Raw genomic sequence first — 23,333 nt, 5'->3', positions numbered from 1 at the left:
CCTTATAGAATTGAAGCAACTCTTCTTATCTTTCCTGGAATTTATCAGACAAAAAGGGGCAATAACGATTAGTACAATTCAAATTTAATACAAAGCACAATATCTAATATGGGAGCTCAAAAAAGAAGCTAAATTCTTGTACGTGCACCTACAGGCAATATAGCAAAACTGAAACATTATATTGGAGACGCTCCAAAAGTAATGCCTCCTATTTTATGATGTTGATACTATGATGTTAAAGGAGGATATTGGTAGGATGGCAGTAGTGTTTGAACCTTATCACTAATATTCCATGACATTTTGTTGCTGTGTGACAGACGGCAGCAGTGGGGCAGTCTGACAGAATGGCCTCTAACATGGAAGCGCATATGGAGAAAAGGTGTGGGATTCAGTTCCTCCAAGAAGAAAAAATGGCAACTCTTGACATACACTGATGCTTTCTGAACATTTATGGAAACCAACCATTAAATGTGAGCCCAGTGAGGCAGTGTGATGCATTTCATCAGTGGTGACAGTGACATGAAACACAAGCCATACTCCGGATGGCCATGCAAAATTTTATAAGCATGGCATGAAGGCTCTTGTGGTGAGAATGCACACTAATGGTGGTGAGTATATTGAAAAATAGTGTTTTGTATCTGAGAATTCGCTCTACCAAGTAGTGTTATTGTGCTTTTTGTACCTGTTGAAATTTTCATGGAAACAAACAGAAGGCATTACTTTCAGAGCAACTCACATACATCCTGTAAAGATAAAATAACAGCCACTACGCATCATTTCTAGTTTATTTTATCTACATATATTGGCAGTGTGAATTTATGTTTTTGAAGCTACTTAGGCTCTATTTATCATTTAAAGCCTAACTGGCTTTCTCATTTTCAAATTAACAGGTACATGAATCCACAAGGTATCCACCTCTCTTTTAGAAGAAAGAACTGTCCATGGCTTGCTCAGAGCACATGGGGTCTGGCCAAGATGAATGCAGAGGACTCTGAGCAGGACATTGCTGAAGAAAAACTCTGAACATGTTTTCTTCAGGATTCAGGTACAGAGTAAAGCAGTATCTGGACAAGGTTAAGATTTTTTAATATATTACAAATATATCTATATATATACTTAGTAGTAGTAGTAGTATAAATATTATTATCATTTTTTTTGTGTTGTGTGTGTGGGAAGGAGAGAGGGAAGACGCAGAAGTCATTCCAGAAGCATTATGAATGTTTTATTTCTGCTCTCTATGGGGACAGGAATTCTGGGTATTTCTGAACATATGGGCCTTGATCTTGGTAACAGGAAGCTGGATAAAGGGAAATATATATATATTTTTTTCCTGATGAGTCTCTCCTGAAATGCTTCACCTGGTTAAAGATACATTGAGAATGGAAGCTGGCTTTGCTGTTGATGTAATTATATGAGAAGGAAAGTAATCAGCTGTTTTTATGCAATCTGATAATGAACTACAAGCTGTGTGAAATCTGCTTGCATAGTAGTAAGAAAGATGTACAATAAGCATTCGGAGTGATTAATTATCTGAGTAGGTTTGTATCTAATTTAGAAGCAAAGACTGACACAGTCAGAATATTCAGTCTGTCTGGAGACCAAAACAGAAGCATGAATGAAAGAAAATCATTAAGCACAATATTTTCCACAATGCTCTTGAATTTGTTTTAGAATATTAAACCTTGGTAATAATTAGTAGTACGTACATGACTCCCATTACTGTTAATGGTGAACATGTGCTTAACATCCTGAGTGCTCTACCAAAACTATATTGAAATAGCTTCAAAAGATGTCCAAAATGCTGTAGAGCTTAGAGTAAAGCAGATTGCTAATGCCAACTAATGTGTGCAATAAAATCCATGCCAATGGTGCACTGATTAGGATGTGTTTTTCAGAATCTTATCTTTACAGAATATTTAATCTTGAAAACCCAGTTGAAAAACACTACACTACACAGGGCACATCTTGCTTTTGGATACAATCAAATAGATCTAAAGTACCTTCATACAAGTCAAACTTGTACAGCCATAAAACCAGTGAGAGAAGAATAGACTTTGGTCATGTCTCAGAACAGTATTATGTTGATTCATTCTTGACATGCAAATACATGCAATCAAAGCTTAAAATGAATCATTCTGTGATACATGCTCAGTTCTACAGACAGATTTTTTTAAACCAAGTGCACAGTTCTCAAGGAAAGCAAAATTAAAAAATGGCAGATCTCAGCATGAGTATTTTGAAACACGGGGGGAAGAAATTCAAAGTCTTTGCAAGACTAACTGACACCAACTATTGGTATCTTGCATCGCCTCCTTGTGTTAATTTGCCTGGCTTTCCAAAATTCATTTTTCAAAGCTTCTGATGCCCTAAGTTTTTGAAATACAAAGAAGGTTGCCACTGCTGATATCACTTTCCGATCCTTTTTTGGCACTTTGTGAGCCACCAGGCCGCTCCCCTGGCCAGCCTACTCCTCCCATCCATACCTTTGTGATTTGAGCCTCAGTCATTGACCAGCTCTTCGAAAAGTGATAACCATGGCCAGCAGGAACCTGACAGTAGTTACAGCCATTAGTCTGTATCATTGAAAGCAAAACCCCACAGAAACTATTTATTAGGTTTTACTGAAAATAGCAAGCTGCAGGAAGAATTTAGGATAGAAGAGGAATTATAACCAGAGTGGCTTTCATAATGGAGCATTTGATACTTGGAAGCACAGGTGAAAAATCTCTCTACTGTTCCTATTTATTTGCAAAGAACCCTACTATTTCAGAGTTGGTCCTCATGATCAATACCAGTTTAAAGACCTACAGAGTAAATCCAGATGACTAGGGCTCAAAGTCTTGTTAAATTGCTGGCATTTTTTTTCCTGAAACTGTCTCTTCCTTGGCTCGCAAACCAGGGTTTGCAGGAGCAGTGGTAGGAAGAGGAGTGATATATGCAGGGAGTGTCTGGGGCTCTGTTCACTATTGAACGGGAGAAGAATGAGAGGAAAGCACAAAGAGAGGAAATTGGCTGTGCATGGGTGTAATGAATATGTGGCACAAAGAGGTAATTAAATGAAGAATGGTTTAGTAAAGGAATAAAGGTGTAGTATATATTTTCACAGAATAAACAGGCTGGGGATTTGTATAAAGTTCACATCCCTGTGGACATATCCTTGCTACTGCTATGTAAATATAAAAGTAGGGTGAAATAACAAAAACTAGAAGGGTGTATTGTGACTGCTTGTAGCTGTGGCTCCTGTGTATTTGAAAATGGATACTGTCATGGAATAGCCTGTGTGTTCACCACCGGTGGTACTACTAAAATGTTGCTCATAGTAGATGAGATGATTAAGCAAATAAGTGCCCAAGGTATAAATCATGAGTTTGTTCTAAGTGCTAAGATGGTGCTAGTTATGGAAACAGGGTCTATTTATGTGCAAGTGGAAAGAAATGGTTTGAAGCAAAGACAAAGCACTTCAAGAGGCTTAACAAATGTTCATTATCATTGCAGGTGAGGTGCTATGGAAATGTAAATACAAGCAGAAAACATTCAGCCCAAGTATTTGCAAGTAAACACAATACGTGCACACCAGGCACACAAAGGAAAATATTTACCAAAAGTGCAGAGACTTTATAACTCAGCTGAGTTTCAGCATATTAATATTCAAAGTAAAAATATTTATTTTAGTTGGAGTGCTGAGTGTTCTAATAATGCTGATTATTTCAGTACTTAAGCAACACTCCCGTGAATGTATCTTATCATGAATGGTTTATTAAACTGGTTCAAGTGGTCAACAGGCACTGCAAATGCATTTACTTTAACTTTAATGTTGCATGTTACATTAGAAATGGCTGGCTAAACATATTTAAGACATTTAGCAGTGTGAAGTGCTACCCAAAAATTCAAGCAAATGTGTTTTTAATAGTGGTTGATGTGTTATGACTATCCTGTGCCATAAATGTTGTGTGTATTATTTCTGAGATATTTACACATTGCTAGATTCCATCTGTAGTACTTCTCTGTTTATTAAATTATATAAACAAACATTAAAATGTACCATAAGAGTAACAGTCAAGTGTAAAGTTCCCTCTCAGATCTGCACAGCAGGTACCAGTTTGGATATCCCACCACCATTAAGCGTTCAGGACTCTCATGGCAGGAAATACAATCAAAATTACTGTTCAAATGAGCAATTGAAGTGTTGGCATGTTTATCTGAGTTTTATTGATATGGAAATCTGAAATGGCAGCCTTACCTATTTACAGACAGCCTTGGTGAAATCAGATAAGATAAAACTTAACGTGTTAAGGCCAGCTCACGAGGACTGTAAAACAGCATATGCTGGAGTGTTTCCTTATAGCTAGACTTCTTTATAAGTGCTATGGGAACCATATCTATAATGAGAAATATGATATGTTTAAGTTGAGTTTGCCCAACTGTTCCCATAAGCAACTCCTAATTTTCAGTTGCTTATAACTTTCTCTACGCTTACATTTGCGTCAGACTGCACAGTTTAAGCCACATTGTTTTGCATTTCATCTCTGGCTATAGCTAAGAGAAATTTTGGCAGCAGAGCTGTCCTGCATCAAAGAGGTTATTTCTGCTAACTTTGTAAGAAAAATTTCCCAAAGGGGAAAATCTTTGCAATCTTTGGCTCACTCCTGCTCAGCAGAGATCAACATTGCTGGTGCCAGCAGCAGATAGAGGGTGAGCAAGAGGGTCTTGCTCAGATGATGAAGGGTAAGGACTGAGATGAATGAAAGGAAGGAAATGAAGGAGAGAGGCCAAGTGAGGTCATAGGAAATGGAAGGGATCTGGGGTGACAGTAGTTATAAGAAAACTGATGACAATATTAGGAATCATAAAGAAGAAAGAATAGGAGTGATGATGCTGGTAAAGAGAAGACCTGGATCAATGAAAGGGCACCATCAAAGCAGAGATGGGGCAGGAGGTATGAAAAATAGTAGTGAGAAGAAACAGCTAGAGAAATGGAATTAAAAGCAAGAAGTGAGTTAGATGCACATATGAACAAATGACAGCCAAGCACTGGTGCACTCAGCTCAGCTGTGCTTGCTGAATAGACCTGATGCTTGGTGCACTGTGAGTAAGGACCCTTATGGAGAAGTGTGGTCTTGTGCCTATGTATAGTATACAGCTATGGAGTGTGTTGTAAAGCAAGTGCACAAAGAGGACACTGCAGTTCATAACTTCTTTATTGTCTGGCACTCACCGTAAGCACACTCTTGAGGCACAGAAACAAACACACTTTCAGAGGTCAATCATAAGATGTCCCTCTTAGATGTGTCCCAGTGGCTCTATACCTATGCTCTTATTTGTCTGTGATGAAAAAGATGAATCTGTGTAATTCAATTCTGGAATAGATAAGTGTCAGAGAAAGGTCTCTGGCTCTGCTAGGCAGAAAGGTCTGCAGGGAGCACTAAGAGGATGTAGTTTGTGGGGAATGAGATTGGGATAGAAGAAAGGACCCACCAGGAATTGCCCATGGGGCAGTTAGAGCTGCTTCCCATCTGGCTGTATGGAGATGGAGGGGGGCTGTGATAGGTGCATTTGGCAGCTCCCCCTTCCTCATTCCTTTCCTGGCAGGGATTGCGAGATTCCGAAATCACCTGAATCACCATGCAGCACATCATATGGTGAGGTGGAGAGGGTTTTGTGTCTGCAACTGGGAGTGTCCACAGTTCTCTGTTTGCACAAATGAGAAAATAGATCTCCTTGTCTGGACAGAGCGCAATCATTTCCATGATTTTACATACTATAAAAGATCTTACTGCATTTTATACAGTCTGAATGTCCTTAAATGAAACTTTTATCTCAAAAGCCTGCAGTATTTCCAACCTTGGAAGAGACTCGCTGAAAAATGCATATTAGAGCATTTCAGTACTGTCCCCAGCTCTGCTTAGCTCTAAATTATAAAATTTGTGAATTAGCTACTTAGCTACTGTCTGTTTTCAGTAGTTTTCCATTACAAGGGGTCAGGCACCAGAGGAAATAGTTTTCTAAATCAGAAAGGAATATTAAATGACACCACCGATAAGTATGAACAGCGGTGCAGAAGATTTATTGAGTAATGTGTTAGGTTGATAAATGATAACATTTATTTGCAATTTGAGGATGTGACCCAAATGACACTCATTAGCTCAGCTTGTGTAGAACCGATTAGTTTTGTAAATTTATTATTTGTCTGCTGCTATTGGAAGAAGAGTCTGTTTAATTGATTGGAAATCTGTTTCATTCCAGCAAATATTACGTATTCTGTTCTTAATTGTATTCTGTTGTTTCCTCCTGAATGTCAGGGAGATTACAGTCTATTACTTGAGTGGGGGAGTGCTCGGCGCCTTACTAGCAGGCTGCAGAAAATGCATTAATCCATACATAGAGAGGTGGTAATAATGCAAGGTTTCAATTACCTACTGGTCTCCTTAGGAATACAAGTGGCTCACAGAATCATAGAATGTTGGAGGTTAGCAAGAATCTTTGGAGGTCACCTGGCTCAAAACCAGGCTGGATATTGGGAAAAATTTCTTCTCAGAAAGAGTGGTAATGCATTGGCACAGGCTGCCCAGAGAGGTGGAGGTGTCACCATCCCTGGAGGGGATCAAGAACCATGGAGATGTGGCACTGAAAGACGTGGGCAATATTGGTGGTAGGTGGGCAGATGGACTTGGTGGTCCTAGAGTTCTTTACCAACCTTAATGATTCCAGAATAGCTGTCTGGAGCAGGACTATGTCCAAGTGGCTGATTCTGTTGGTAAAGCTCAGACGACATGTGTTCAGCTTCCCCAGAGAGGTTCCTGGATTTAAGAGCATAATTCCAGAATAGGTATTGTTGTGGGTTTTTTTTTGTTGTTTGTTTGTTTGTTTGTTTGCTGATGCCTATCATCACTGTGAGATGAGATAATGTCTGTCTCTCTTCAGGATCCACTGTATTTAAGTCTAGGGATTTGGAGAACCTGAGAGGAAACTGTTGTGTTTGGGGTTTTGAGGAAAAAGTCCAGTGAATATTAAACTATTACAGTTTTCTTCCCCTGCAGAAAATACTCCAGAATCTGGAATAGAAAATGGTGCCTTTCCTTGAGGAGGGTTTGAAAAATCCTAAACAAAGTGAGAGGGTTTCTGCAAGTTTGAGCTGTGCAATACTCTGAACTAGGGAAGAATTTAAACAGTTATGAGAAATACTGACATGTTGAAATTGGGAAAAAGTTCGTCTTCACAGATATTAATATAAGACTCTTCAGAGAGGAAAGCTCTCACATTATTGAAGAGTCCCCTTGCAACATTTTCTAAACCCACTTAGGTGTTTTCCAATGGCTGGAGATGAGTTTTGTTTTGACACTTTGTTATCCCTTAGTGAAGTGTAAACATTAGAAGATGAAAACTGAAATGAAACCTGAGAAAAATAAAATCCTTGAGTAGACCCACAATAACTCCATCAGCCTCACAGCCTTCATGAAACAGAGGGCAAGAGTTGGCTCCTCATCCTCACCTGGCAGCAACAAACCTTCAAAACATCAAAAAATCTAGGCAGACCCTAGATTCAGAATCCCTGGTTCCTGTAAACAAGCCTTAGATTAGAGAAAGCCTGCAAATGCAGGTGGCACAAGACTACATATTCTGTGGCTCCTGAGAACTTCTTTGCCTTTTCACATCTACCTTAAAAAACTTCTGAAAGCTCAGGAACATCCAACCATTTCCTTACATTTGATTTCCCTTTATTCTTCCTGTGCTTCTGAACTAGGGCTAAGCCATTTCAACCAAAAGATGGCATTGCGAAGTTGTATGGCTCTCATAAAAAGACAGCACAAAAAATCAATTGTTTCCTTCCTGGATAAAAATACTTTTTCCCTCATTTTTCCTGCAAAATAATGAGATTTAGATGATCTTCTCCTTGAGAAAGTTGAGGTCTGTTTTTGTAGTCATGGGACAAACTCTCACGTCCTTGCATTGTCAGTGCTCCATCTCCCAGAATGGAGAACTGGATGAAAAAATGTAGTCATGGACCACTGTTGAGAAAGCTTTTAGTCTTGTTTGTTTGATTCATACCTACCTGAAGAAATAAAGGGTATACTCATCAGGAAAGTGACCTTTCTTCATACAACCCCGTTAACTGTCCTGGGTATTATTTTGTTGATAACTTCAGTGTGGACATTTTTCAACCTGAACAGAATTTGCAGTTGGAAAGTATTTCCTGACAAGATTTGCTCAGCTAGTATTTCCTACCAAAATAGGCTCAGCTTTGATAAATTATTCTACACTTATGGCAATTCATTTTGTACCAGCTAGATGTGGTTGGTACTGACGTGGCCTCCTTGTCTGTGTGTGAAATCAGGGCTCAAGACTTGGTGACTGCAACCAGCTCTGCCACAAGGCAGGACAGCTCCTGCTGTGTTAATGAGGGACTCTGTGCATGCACAGGGCACATACATTCTTCTAAACTATAACAAATACACATGGAGCCTGCTCTTTCACTTCAATATGTAAAACTGCATTGTAATTTTGTGTTGCCATTGTTTTCTTCAGAATGGATTTCAGATCCATCTTAAGAGGAAATATTCACATTTTCCAGTCTCTTCGTATTCTCACATTACTCTCAGAGCCATTTTATATCTTCTTTTCCTTTTATTTCCTTCAATAATCACACTGTGCTTCATGCAGTTATGAGCAAATGAATGGAGCTCACAGATAAACCTATGCTACTGCAAATGCTGCAAAAGGCAGCTGCAATGGAGCCCCGAGGGCTTTCCATGCACATTCATACAAATCCTGGCAGCAGGGTTTGTACCAAAGTTGTGATCAAGTAAAGGGTGTGAAGTGGTAATGTCAAAACACACATCACTTCGGGAGATGTGACCAGAGCTGCCATATTTGGGGTGGGCTACTTAATTTGCACTGTCATGGCTGTGAATCCTATATCAGATGTGGATAAGGTTGTGAGACTATCTCTGCCCTAGCAATAGCTAGAAAATATTCTATCATGTGAGACATGTATATTAAACTTACAGAGTAAGATGACAAGTACATGGTGCTCTATTAATTACTATAGATATATATTTTATCCACATTTAAACTATCTGATACAAAGTTTTGTCTTCTATTTTATGCTGTGGGGCAGAAAATGCTGTGTGGCTTTAAATGAAAACATAAACTTGCTCCTAACTACAGAAGTGTTACTTGCATTTCCATAACGACATTACCCTTTTTGTTGTTCACACATTATCATTTGCAGTGCAAAATAAATATGCGTGGTAAAACTGTTAATGAATAGCACTTGGATGCAGTTCTAGGAGTAGATCTTAGGCATGATGTGGTGGATGCAAGACAGTGAAGCTCTGCTAGTACAATCAGCAAATCAAGCCAAAGGTGGCATTGTTTTTTCCTGATAACTATCACCTTTGACTAGTTCCACTGTACCAGCATTCAAACATTCCCCCGTGTTGCTTTATGTATTAGCTGTTCTTTTCCTGCTCAGAACTTTTTCTCCTTTTTGTACAAACACGAAAGAAGGACATACAGCAGCCAAGCAGAGCAGCTGCAGCTCATACACGAAATTATAGCTAGGAACAAACATTCTGAAGTGCTATGCGGTGCCTATCTGCTGTGCTAGCCTTACAGCAAATGAAAGCAATACAGGCATTACCCACTATCTTACTTGCACTTGTGTGACCTTGTCCACAGTGCTGCTGCCTGGCCTCGCTACTGAGCGCTGGCTCTTCTTATTTATACAACTGTGGTAAGTGACTGTGAGTCTATATTTTCCTTGTTTGTATGTAGAATAAATGATTATCTTTCCTTAGTATAAAGTATGTCAGCCCCATGAGGCTGTGGACAGTGCTGAAAAATAACGCAGTGTTTCCTCTGGGTTCTCTATTTATGCGTTGTACATAACTCAGGGATATAGAAATTAATATTGCTAAACACCGAGAGGAAGGATGTAGTCATTTCACTACTAGCCCTCTGATTAGACTAGGAGAACCAGTTATTATTATTTGCTGCTGTAGCTCAGTCCTGGTTTAGTGTCCCATGGTTTCCTCTCACTAATAAGTCTATAATACAAAAATAGCTTTCTAAGAGAATACCCTACAGGTTCTAGGACAGAACTTGGTAAGTTTTGCAGAGGATTTACTCCATTTCCCACCAAGGCTCTGCGGGCTGCACAGTAGGGGAGAAAGAATGCCTTGAATACCTATCCTTTCTTCTATCTGGTGTGTTTGCTGATGTTGGGATTCCAAGGTAATAGTGAGAACACCATTCAGACCCTAGTATAACCAGCACAAACAGCTAACACGAGGAATTCGCATCCACCCATCCAAGGCCTCTCAAATGACATCTTTTGTAACACTCCATGGTACCATGGAAGCAGGCTTCTCTGCTCAGGAAGGTGTAAGAATGGTATCTTAGTTACTGATACACCACATCTTTAAATCATCTACTAACCGAAAAACATGAAGATTGAAATACCACCTTCAGCTTTGACACTTCAGACAGGTTTCAGAACAGTGCATGAAAGCTATGGGGTTAAATTTATGCCATAGAGTGGTTGCATGAGAAAAAGTCTCAGAAAGTGTAGCATATTTAGTCTGAAAGAAGAAGCAGACTGGCTGATGATCTCATTATAGTCTCTAAATATATAAAAAGATTATAGAAGAATCTGATAGCGACCTACCTGGCTGGACTCTGAAAATTAAGGGAAGATATATTGCCCATGACGGACAATGAAATCTGCACAGAAATGAAACAGGGGAAGCCTTAATGATGTCTTTTGAGTGAATCAGAGCACAAAGTCTCGAAATAGAAAATGCATATATAATAGTTTAACTAATAATCAAAGGTGAGGTATGGAGACTAGAGGTGAGCACAGTATTCTTAATAACATTCTGAAACAGTAGCATTATGAAAATTATTATGACAGCCTGATGGAATCGTTTTGTAGAAGCTGTGCTCTATTCCGTTGTCTGAAGTCATGGAGGAGGATGATTTCAAACATGAAGTAGGAAAAGACTGGGGTGCTGAGGAGAAGCCATTGCCAGAGCTGGCTTCTTAGCTCAGGGCTGTGAGTATTGGGCCCATGCCCAGCCCAGGTGAAGGATATCTGTTATGTATGTAGGGTATATATGTATAGTGTAATAGTAAGATATCTTAAAACTTTTTCCAAAACGCATCTAGCATAAAAATGCAAAAGAGGCTGCCAACAGATCTTTTAGTAAATGAACAAGCAGGCAATATTTTTAGCTAGTGAGTCAAAATAAATAACCATAACACTCACGCTGGGGAGGAATTACCCAGGACAGCCACACAACCTCAAAATCGGGAAATTAAGATCAATGAGGGAACTCACTCATGCAGGGCTTTTTACTTAGGATGGAAAACACAAAGAGTAAGTTATCAAGTAAGGTCATAAGAGGCAACAGCATAAATGAATTTAAGAGACAGCTCGACATTTTTATGGAGAGAAGGGATTGAAACATTCAAAGCCAGTGACAAATCAGGGAGATGGGGCTGAGATAAAATTAACAAGGACAGGCTTGCTTGTGGCCAGAGGCATTTTACTGTCCAGCAATACCTTATGTCCTCTGTCATTACATCCTAATCTGACACTGACATCTGAAGGTAGCAAGAAATCATTTACATCTCTTTGTATATTAAAGAGCTTTCAGAGCTTTTTTGCATTAAAGGGCTTTCAGAGCTCTTTCCAAAGAAGAGAAACATAATGGCACTTTTTCATTTCAACACATGCACAAAGTTGCAGTGGATGCTCTTTCAGATCGAAGAGAGCAATCAGAGATTCCCATGCCATTGCTCTGCTTTGGTGCTAGATTTGCTCATCCTGATATTGCAACATCTCTACTTGCTGATGCAGTGCTATGTACTGATGAGGCAGAGAAATGGCTGTGGTAGACTTTGACAAGGTGCCCAGACCCCCAGCAGCCAGGCACTGCATTCAGAGGTATCTGAAGACATATTTTTCGTCCCTGATGTATGAGGACATGATGCAAAAATCTGACCAAGTTAAGGGAAGAGCAGCTCATGCTGTGAATTGTATCCAAAATTGAAAGACAGCTGTGAACTGGAGAAGTGAGCTGTGTGCCAGTAAGGAAACTGTGTCTATCCCATACTGTTTAGGAGTTAATGCTCATAAAAGGAAGATTGAAGGAAATGGGCCTTGACGTTTTGGAGAATGTAGATTTACATTTGTTCCGGCTTAAAAGCACAGAGGGCAAGCAGAAGCCATGGACAAGGATATTCAGGGTAACAGAGCAACTCCACAGATTGACAAGAACTAAAAGCTATGGCTGGAAGGACATATGGCAGAAGGACTTTTCTGGGTATTAGAGAAATCTCAGGTAATGCAGGAACCCTTTTGAGACCCCACCAGCCACCTTGGGACAGCAGGTCTGCCTGTGGCCCAGAGGGCTGCCTGAGTCCAGAGAGATCACTATCAGATACATCATGTACACTGTTCTCAAAAAATCATAGAGGTCTTGTGTGGCTGCCTTTGTGGTAATTGTATATCAGTATTCCTAGTGTCTTCTCTCCCTTTCTTCTTTGCAGTGTAGAGAATGGGATGGAAAATAAGTCCAGCTCTTCTGGGTGACCACGAGGAGAGGAGCACAAGAGTCCTAAATCCACTTTGGATGCAAAAGGTACTCCGGAGGCACATCAGGGTAGTGTGCTTTGCAGTGTGCATGTTCTGAAGAAAATACCTTGGATACAAAATCCTTTAATATTTCCATCATGCTGAAAACACACTGTGTTTTTTCCCTTGTTGGCAGAATATCTTCACTTCCTGCTAACAGCTTTATCATACTTATATATGCTGAATTTGATACCAAAAAGCATAGCATTTTTTGTCTTTCTAATACGTTTCTAATACTCTATAAATATACAGTCTTTATGCTCCTCTGTAGAGAAGCTTAGCAGATTTTTACGGTGTCCTATTAAAAATAGAGCACTTCCCTTTTTGTGTAAGGTTTGCTGTAACTGATTGCTTAATCTAAACCTGGCTAATGAAGGCTAAACATAAATAATGCTAATCTGGGGGGAAAAAAACAAAACAGCCTGATATGGTTAGGCTTCTGTTGAACACAACGGTAAGATGGCAAGATTAGTATGCATTTTCCTTCCTCTTTAGCTACTTGCACCTTAATCTGAATATCAAGATCTTAAATCCATCAGGAGCCCAGCAGGCAGCCCACCTTTATGAACAACTTTACCCTTAGAATAGAATGAAAATAGCTATTACGAGCCATCAGAGGATGGGCAGCCCTGCAGGCTCAGTGTGTTTAGCTAATATAGAGCAGGAGGAGGTGGAAGATCTTGAATTTGTTTTTGTTTTAAATGGCCCTTCTGCTTCCCAAAGAGCTTTACTGATGGACTCTGAAAGAAAGCTGAGGTCAACTCTTTGTGTTGATGAGTTAGTGGAGAAATATTTATCTGAGGACTTATGAAAACTACTTAGCTGTAATAATAATGTCAAATTGCTGTTAAATGTGCTTCAGGAACTGTCGTTAACAACATAGCTGTACAACCTAATTCTATTTGTTTAAATAAAGATCTCCTGAGCTCACATTATTCTAGTATATATTTAAAAAGCTTGCCTGCTGAAAATAGAAAACTGGAGACAGAGAACAGATTTTGGATGATATCCAAGCTTTGTCATATCCATTCTGTACTGTGAGCATGTGGGGAGAGTGATCTCAGTAGGGCTTTATAGACTCTGTATATAGTAATACTGTAGGATTCTTTTTTGCCATTCTGTGATGCAGCTGCAAAAAGATATCACCCACTCCATCTCATCATGGGAGTCCTGGCAGGAAATATTTATGATGGCACAGGGGAAACTGCCCATTTCCCTCTTCTTTCTTGTCTGTGTGGAGAATTGCTCTGCAGTGAAAACAGGAAAGTTGTTGCCTAAGGACAGGATGGGAAGCTACTAGTGCAAAAGATGCTTAAGGCCAAACCCAGTAAGAATAACATAAAATAAAGAATATATTAAATAAAATGAAAAAAAATCATAGATTTCATTTACGAGCATCCTACTTCATCTATAAAGCAGACAAAGATCCGAAACTGTTCTAAGAGCAGACATCTCCAAAAAAATGCAAATGGGAGAAAAAAAGGAAAGTGCCTTACATGCCAGTCCTGCTACAGCACAGGTCTCTCACTTGGGACTTTGGAGCCTTGCCATCATCCACTCGAGTCTCAATTGAAATCATCTAATGAAGAGGGTTATCTATGTGCTTTCTTGGAAGGACTGATGAATGCTCACTTAAAAACAGGATCGTGTGTTAAAAGTGGAACGACGTTTTCGGAAGAGTCGTTCTGCATTTTTTATGAGTAGGCTGAGGTTAGACTATCAGCCTCGTCATGGGGCTGAAAGACCTCCTCAGCCAAAAGTGAGATGAAATTTATGCCTCCATCAGAGATGTTTTTGGTGAGGATGCCATAATCCCTCTCTCTACCTTCAGTCCACTGTTCAGAATGTAAGATTCATTAAACCAGGAAAACTGAAAGTGCTGCCCCCAAAAAGCAGTATCGGCTACAAAGGAATCATTGCAAAAGGGCTGTGGAGTGGAAACACTATTTCTTGGTATCAGGGATATATTTTTGCATAACACTTTCTTCTAACGGAGATAACAGCGGTTTGAATCCCAGATAGAATAATTTCTTTTTAAATTTGATTGTATCACCTGAGGGAAAAAAAGAAAAAAGATAATTTAAAAATAATATTAAGAGTTGGCAGACATTGCAAAGGTTAATTGACAATGTAGGAAACGCTTTAAACTGACCTAACACATCAGTTATACATTAATACCTGCCTTAAAACATGTTTCCTTTTTTTTTTTTTTTTTTTTAAATAGATCTTATGAAATTAGCTTTTATTTCACTGTTCTTGCAGTCTGGATCGTATTTGTTTTGCGTTTGAAGTTTGTTTTAGGGATGGATTTGAAGAACTCAGATATGCAATTAAGACTAGTATCGATGAGCTAATTTTAAAGAGACAACACAAAAGTGCAGTTCATAACAGTGGAAAAAATAACAGGTCAAAAGTGGCTTAAGCACCTACTTCAGGCCAACATCGCCTGGAGTGCTCCTTTGTGCACTCAAAAGCCCTGCAAGAAGCACTTTAGACCAGTATATGCAAAAAGCACTTTTATAAAACCACTGAGAGGAGGAGATAAAAATGGCAAATACCATAGCTATTATCTGGAATAATATGTTTGAAGTGGAGAGATGGAAACTCAGAGGATCTTGAAGGAAATGTCAGGATTCAAATGAAATGCTTAGCTAGGAAGATGTTTCTTTTCAATCTGGAAATTATATCAGCCAGTTACTTCTCCCTTCTGTGGACAAAACAAAACTGAAATTCTTAGGAGATATTTAAAAAAAAAAAAAAAAACTGCAATTTTTGGATTATAACTTTGAGTAAAATACTTTAGCTATCCCATATTCAACTTCTTTACCTAGTTTCTGAATTCCTTTGCTCTGTATTGCAGATGAGTGATGGACCCTGGGTCCCCCAGGACTGACCTACATGGACAGTTCCCTGAGCAAGGAAGGAGACATTTCCTACAAAACTGTGTTCAAGATCTGCTTTCATTTGAACCTGTCCTGAAGTCAAAGAAGTTAATGTGGCTTTATCTGAGAGCAGAATTTTGTCTAAAATCTTCATTACATGCCAATTCCACCAGGATAATTCATAGTTAAGGCCTCTGAACAAATTTAAAATAATCCTCTTTTGCTTCATATAATGAATAGAATAGATGGAATTGCTTTCACAGACTTTCTGAGGAAATTGAAGCAATGTGTTAAAGTTTTAACAGTTTTTATTTCTCTTTTCAGATCTTAACCCAGTATCAAATATTAATGTCCTAATATGTTTAAGGAAAGCTGAAGTTGCTGTTATAATTAATTTCGTATCTGAGGAAAAAAAAGAAAAAAGTATTGCTAACCACTTTTGGAAAGAATGTAAGTAATCCTTTAAAAGAAAACCAGAGCAAATGTGTGCACGTGTACAAAAAGCTTTCTTTTTTTTCCTTAAGCCTCAGCTATATTTGTTGTACTTTAACAAAAAGACGTAATTCGATTTGAGAATGCCATGTCACATCAAGAACATAAAAGTGCAAAATGCATTTAAAACATAAAACTTCCAGATGCCACAATCTACATACACTCTGTGTTGGGAAAGAAGCCGAGGAGTAAAAATATTCAATGATCCCACAGAAATTTCTACCAGATCTCCACCTTGCTAAATAAGTATGTAATCTCAACCCAAGTAAGTGTAGGCTGTGAAGGAAGCTTAATGCAAGTAAGAGGTCGGGAAGCATATAAAGTGGTAGAGAAAACTGGCATCAAAATATCTAAACATCTATTTGCTTTTCTTTCAAGTACACCAGCTCAGTTGAAAGCTTGTACAGATCACCTGAAACAGCATGCAATAATTTCATGAAATCGTACTGGAAGAGGAAAAGGACAATTTCACAGGTGGGCAATAGAAACATTTCTAAGGAACTAATTTCCCAATTTTTTTTGTCATCAGAAGGGCTACTATTTCAAGTACTCGCCTCCTTAGGGATCCCCCTTGATAAATAGATACCGTGTTTGACAAATGGTCCATCTCCATTCTCCAGGAAGGGGTGAAGCAGGATGAGCTCAGTGTATCTGTTCAGGGTCCTGGGAGCAATGCACTCCTTTATGAAGTTTGGGCTGGAGATATCCCTCATGTGTTGTCAGTGTCAAGCCCAAGGGTTGAAGTGGGCTGATGGATGATGACTCAATTTCTGCAACCACACACCCTCACTTTCCTTATCTAGCATAGATACATTGCAGGATGAGGAGTCTTTGAATCAGAAATCTTTGTTTGTTTGTTTTGAAGGATAGAATTTTGGAATAAATAACAAATTCCAAAGAACAGAGCCACTCCTTATGTATGCAGTATACAAAGAGCTTTAAAATTATTATTATGTTCCAGTTTGCTTAGACATTCAAAAAGTCAATGGAGACATCTGGTGCTTTCTCAGCTAGATGAGCACACAAAAATACAGTAACAATAGAAAAAAAAAAAAAAAAAGGAAAATATCCAACAATTAGGCCACAGCTGGAAGCAAAATGATGTCTGACATAACCATGACTTACTATGTCACCTGTTTTGATTTACCCTTCTGTATGCTGTTACTTTCTTTTTTTCCTCTCTCTTGTTCAACTTTATCAAAGATTCATTTAAAATACTAATGTTCTTCACTCTATTATTTGAAGTTAAAAGAAACATATGGTGCTTTGCAACAAAAGATAATTAGATTTCTTGTCTGCCTTCAGTATTATAGTTTTTAATGCACTTTAATGGAGTTCACAAATAGAACAGGCAAAATTAATGATAGAAAAGATTAAGAGGTTTGAAGTGAGGATTTCTAAATTTCTGGGTTTGTTTCCTGTCCTACGATCTATCTACTGCAGCATCCTGTGCTCCTTTAGGCATTGCTCACTTCTGCTTCAGAAGTATGATAAATTTGTTGATGCTGGAAAGAACAGATCAGAACAGTATCTTCCTCCTAAGCACTGCAGTTAACTGCAGCATAAGGCCTAGAGCACAATGACTTGTAGCCCTTTCATTCTGTCCCTGTTCGATGTTACAGTCAGCATTCACTTCATCCACACCAGTGACGAATCATTACTTTGAAGCCTTCTAAGCTTGTCTTCAGTGTAACGTCTGAAATGAGTTCAGCAAATTGCATATGCATGGTCCAAAAATGAGTCCATTTTATTTTATATTTTTCCTTCTCCAAGTGATGCTGACAATGTAATTGAGTAATAATTTAAAATGGGATCATAAGAACTGTAAATAATCTGATCTATTGGCATACTTCCCACATACAATGTGTAGAGATTTTGATACAAGCTCTTCAACTCATAGAAGGACTTGAGCGAGAATGGTTTTTGATGCAAGATGTGAAACCACTGCTTGTGTATCTGGTGTGTTCACCTCAGTCTGTACTTAGAATGGAAAGGAAACCTGCATGTGAGGAAAAGAAAGTAAAATTCTCCACAAACTTATTAAAACTAAATGATGGTGATATTTTTACATATGACATATATTTAAAAAAAAAGAAAGAAAGAAAGAAAAGAAAAAAAAAAGTAACTGGAAATCTTGTTGTTTGGCTTTCAGTAAAGCATCTGATGTGGTACAATGTAGAGAATTATTAGTTCAGGTAGAGAAAATGTTGATGAAGTCATCAGCTTGACATGTGAAAATACAACATATAGTATTCAGTAGGATTCTGCCTGTAAACCACTCTGTAGGGCATTAGAAAAACAGCAACTGCAGCCTTTTTGCCAGTGAAGATGATAAAATATTTAGGCTACTGAATACGTCTCTGAAGTGGATTGCTGCCTGCATTACCTGTTGTCTATCTTCAGATAAGATGAATCTAGACTGGAATAGGTACAGAGAAGGGGTAAAGGATTAGCAGATGAGAAGAGCTTGTTTACAATGTCAGACTCATGTCTTTTAAGACATTGAATGGGGGGAGGTATAGTTACACCTGATAATTCATTTTCTGAAGTGATTAGTGACATATCCTTTTCAAATTCAAATTCAAAAATACATGGGTCACAGTATCAAGGTTTGCATTCAATAGGAACAGCTTTCATTTCTAACTGAAGTGACAGTGCATCACACATTTTGTCGTAGGAGTCAAATATACTTTAATCCTCTCTAAAGGAAGGCAAAACACAGCCTTGCCTATATATATATATATATATACATATATATATATACAACCTTGCATATATAATGTCTTCCTTAAATTCAGCGTAACCTCTGCCTAAATTGATTTAATCATTAATATAATATTGTATCATTTCCCTTACTCATTGACTGATTTCATTTTGTGAAGGACTTTACATTATTTTTGCATCAGCATGTTATCAACAGCAGTTTGTTTTATAAATTTGTAAGATAAAACTTTAGATCTCTGGTCTTCTTGGCTAAGAGGACATGGATAAAGTAAGTTTTTTTGTATCTACATGACATTTTAAAATATGAAAAATATGTTGGCTATAAAATTTTATGTCTTCATATTTTTGTGCAGATTCTCAGCTGATGCATTTGCATTGCACTTAACTCTGGGTAATTTGATGTCGTTATTCTCTTACATAATACAAAAAGTACATATAAGGTTTTTTACTAAGGTTTACATAAATTCTTTCTACCAAGTATGTGATTTTTAGTCATTAATGATTCCCAAGGTTTACTTATGAGGTGGTGTAGGCAAAACTGCAGGATTTCATACTTTGCTTGGAGAACAATGAATAACTTCAAGGCTGTTTGTAACCCATCTTGGTCTACATTTAAGATGGAAAATAACAAGATTATTACAGAAAGTCTTTAGAAATGGATAAAATGAGGGAAAAAAACAAACTGGTAATCAATTAATAATAACGTTGAATTTAAGCTCTAAACTAGTACAAGCACCAACAGAACAATTCACTGCATTCAGTGAATCCTGAACTATGCATAAGAGAGAAGCTCTGCAGATGACCACAGGGATAGGTACGTATTTCAATAATATAATTGTCTTATACAATAAGTTACACTGTTGTTAATGCTTCCACAAATATTTGCATGGAATAATGTGACTGCCGGTCACTAATGATTCCCCAGGGTTTATGTCTTTCCCAGGCATTGATCCCCCAGAAAGAGGGGGACAAGAACATGAGTAAAGAGGCTGTCCCATCTCCTGCAGAATGAAACCATCAAATTTCCCCTTTGAAAATAAAGAGCAAATCAGGAGCTGGTAAGAAAAAAATAAAAACAACCAAAAGACTCAGTGCTTAAAATGGCTGTTGTGGAGACCTGGTGACAAGGATCTTTTAAAACTTGATTGGGAAAAAAAAAAAAAGAAAACAAACATATCCACCTCTTGCCAGCACAACAGCAAGGAGGCCAGGTTTGTTTAAGCTGAGGAATGGGCATGTTTGCCTTCAACCCTTTTGAAAGAGGTGACAGATATTGTGCCAGAAACAATTTACTGACACAATTATTGTTTCTTCAAGTCAGTGTTTGACCTAGACCTAGGGCTAAGTGTGTTTACTCTCCTAACATAATCTCTAGACATTTTTTCTCCAAAGGTGAGGAAGTTTGCAGCAAGAAAAAGAATCGAAGAGCACAGACCCACACTGAAAGTTTACAAGTTGGTGGCAATCCAGGGCTAAAAATATTTGCAACCCTGCTCTAGCATGTGGGCATATCTACTTGAGAGTCAGAGCCTGTTTGCACAGCCAAATCTTGTGTCCTAGCAGTCTGCTCTAGACAAATCCTTCCTTCTGCTTTAGCTCCTTTCCCCTGAGAGGCTGCATATAAATGTACCATGACTGTCAAAACAGATCAAGGTCTTTGACAACAATTAACATTAAGAAAATAGATACTGAGGAAGTTTTTTTTTATTTAAATGTGGAAGAAAAACATGTAGATCCATACAAGAACAGAAATTGAGTTCAAGCTTTGACCAAACTGAAAATACATCTTTTCTCCAAATAAGCTCTTTATGAAAGTTCTCCGAGTTCTTTTCAAATGACTTCTTTTCAAATGTGTTTGCACAAAGAAGATTCTAAATACATATGTCTATATATTTTTGCAATATTCATGTCTTCTCTCTTAATATCTGTTCCTCTTCTTTGTTAATTATATTTTCCTCATATACTTATTAAACTTCTGACCTCATTTCATCCACTCATCTAGAAGAAAGGTAGTTAGAAATGTATATGGGAATCCTCCAAAATTAAGTAACAACTCTGACTGCTACGTATTCTCTAGGGAAAAAGGACAGTACGCTTCCTGACACATTTTCCACTCAAATGAGTAATGCTAAATCTTCTCCTTGTATGTCCTGCATGGTTTCATGTTGCATTAATAGTTCCGGATACATATCACTGATCTGTTTGTGTTAGTTTACTTTTCTTATTAAATATTTGAAGACTTCTGTCCAAATGCCCTGGTTCTCCTCTATCCTGGTACCATTACTCTCTTCTCCATCCTTCTCCTTTGGTGCCTCCCTCTTCTCACTTGTATATGGAGAAAGATAGACTTAAGTATCTCCCTAGCAGATATTCTTTATGCTGAAAATAAAAATTAATCATAGACCTTTCTGATGTCAAAGATGGACTGCAGTATATTTTACTGTAATTGGTTATGGCTTCTGTAAAGAAATTTTCTTCCTGTAACAGAAGTAGTGGCTTCAGTTCAGTTCAATCAAAATATTATTCCATTTCCCCATATATGCTTGTTTCTTTCCACCATTGCTTTTACAATAATTGAGAGTATTGCAACACTTCAGAGCATTACAATACAGACAAATAACTGAAGAGGGTGCAGGTTATCCATACCTCTCTAGGTACTCTGAGTTGTGCTGGAAAAGCCAGACCTTTGGACAGAAACACATTTGCACGACTCAGCCTTTTGATAAGTACTCCATCAGTAGATACTTTAAAAGAAAGAATAAAGATTCCCATCTGATTCACTCATTTATGTTTATCTGAACAAGTGAAATGAAAATGTGCAATGCTTTCGCACTCAGAAAAGATTTCATTCTTACTGTCCTCAGTGTCAGGGAAGGTTATGGAGCAGATCGTCATGAGTGCAATCACACAGTATGTGTGAGACAACCAGGGGATCAGGCCCAGCCACCATGGGTTCATGAAAGACAGGTCCTACCTGACCAATCTCATGTCCTTCTATGACCAGGTGACTTGCCTGGTGGATGAGGGAGATGTTATTAATGTAGTCTACCTAGATTTCAGCAAAGCCTTTGACACCGTCTCCCACAGCATTCTCCTAGAGAAGCTGCAGCCTGTGTATAAATCATACTATAGTATACTATTTGATATGTTAAAAAAAAAAAAAAATGGCTTGATGGCTGGGTCCAGAGCATGTGGTGGTGAATGGAGTTAAATCCAGCTGGTGACTGATCATGAGTGCTGCTCCCTAGAGGTCGTTATTGGAGACAGTCCTCCTTAATATCATTATTGATGATCTGGATCAGGGATTGAGTGCACCCTCAGTAAGTTTGCAGATGACACCAAGCTGGGAGGAGGAAGCATTGATCTGCCTGAGAGAAGGAAGACCCTACAGAGGAATCTGGGCAGGCTGTATAGCTGGGCTGAGGTCAGTGGGATGAGGTTCAACAAGACCAAGTGCAGAGTCCTGAACTTTAGTCGTAACAAACCCAGGTAACGCTACAGGCTTGGGGCAGACTGGCCGGAAAGCTGCAGGGAGGAAAAAGAATCTGGGGATGTTAGCTGACAGTCAGCTGAGGGTGAGCCAGTAGTGTGCCCAGGTGGCCAAAGAAGAATTTTTTTAAGGTAGTGAGGAAAACTAGAGTCCATAATGTCCAAACGAATAAATAAAACTTGGTGAGGAGCATATGACTGAAAGATTTTCTGTCAAGATGAAATGATAAAAAGCCTATATAGAACAGACCAATGCCTCCATGCAGCAGCTGAGGTCAGTGATAAGCAGTGGAGAAGAATAAGAGAGGAAACACAAAGATATCTAGAATTCTATATAATCTTTTATAGGATTATCCCTTGCAGCAAGGGATATATGGCAACAAGGATTCCTAATCACTTTTAAAACTCTTCTTGTCCTATCTGAAGTGGTTAGCCATAAAGATGAGCTGGTTTGTTGTGAGATTCATTTTCCAAAAATGGCCTTTGCTGAGAACCATGATGTTGCTCCGAGTGTAGTACTGGACTCTGTTGTGTTGTAGATTATTCAAAAGCATGGCTAATGCTTTGTGAGTATAGGAAGAAAATCAGTGAAACTTTTTGAAAATGTGAATGTCAAGGGCAGCCATCTGATTTTGCAGTGGAAGATTTAAATAGCAAAATCCTGCTCATCCCAGAAGAGCAATTATGATTTACTGATATAAGTATTTAAGAGAAGCTTAGTCATAAATCCTAGCTGCAGTCAATGACAGTGAGCCTAGATTTAAAGCCTGACTTCTTGGTTGTCAGGGTGAATAATCTGAGGGCCTGAGTTCATGGCAGCAACCTTAGCTGGACGATCGTGATGTATTGGCTGGCGACCCTTGAGGTAGAGCTGAGTTTCCATCTAAGCTCAGAGTTAGTAAAATCAAGTTGCTCTCCAAAAAGATGTGAGTGATTGAGAACTGAATTTTTGTATTCCAAAATGCAACAGTGGTGAATATTTGATGGGTTCAAACTACAGATTTGCAAACACAAGAACTATAGTTCAGGGAAACTTTCAGAGAACACAGTAAAATTGGAGATGCAATGTTCAGCTCTTATGCTTGTAAGATCTGCCAGTTTCAGAGGTG

General features: G+C 38.5%; 1 long non-coding RNA gene across 1 annotated transcript; it reads left to right on the top strand.

Moving 5' to 3' along the window:
- The first annotated feature begins 320 nt into the window (after positions 1–320).
- Positions 321–12,644, top strand: LOC121113392. Its single transcript, XR_005861504.1, has 3 exons — positions 321–608; positions 891–1,045; positions 12,553–12,644. It is a non-coding gene; the product is annotated as an uncharacterized LOC121113392 (long non-coding RNA).
- The last annotated feature ends 10,689 nt before the right edge of the window (positions 12,645–23,333 follow it).

Source organism: Gallus gallus, chromosome 7, assembly GCF_016699485.2.
Source record: "Gallus gallus isolate bGalGal1 chromosome 7, bGalGal1.mat.broiler.GRCg7b, whole genome shotgun sequence".
NCBI lineage: Eukaryota > Metazoa > Chordata > Aves > Galliformes > Phasianidae > Gallus > Gallus gallus.
The sequence above is the reverse complement of the archived record's forward strand: the minus strand, read 5'-3'. Positions and strand labels throughout refer to the sequence as shown.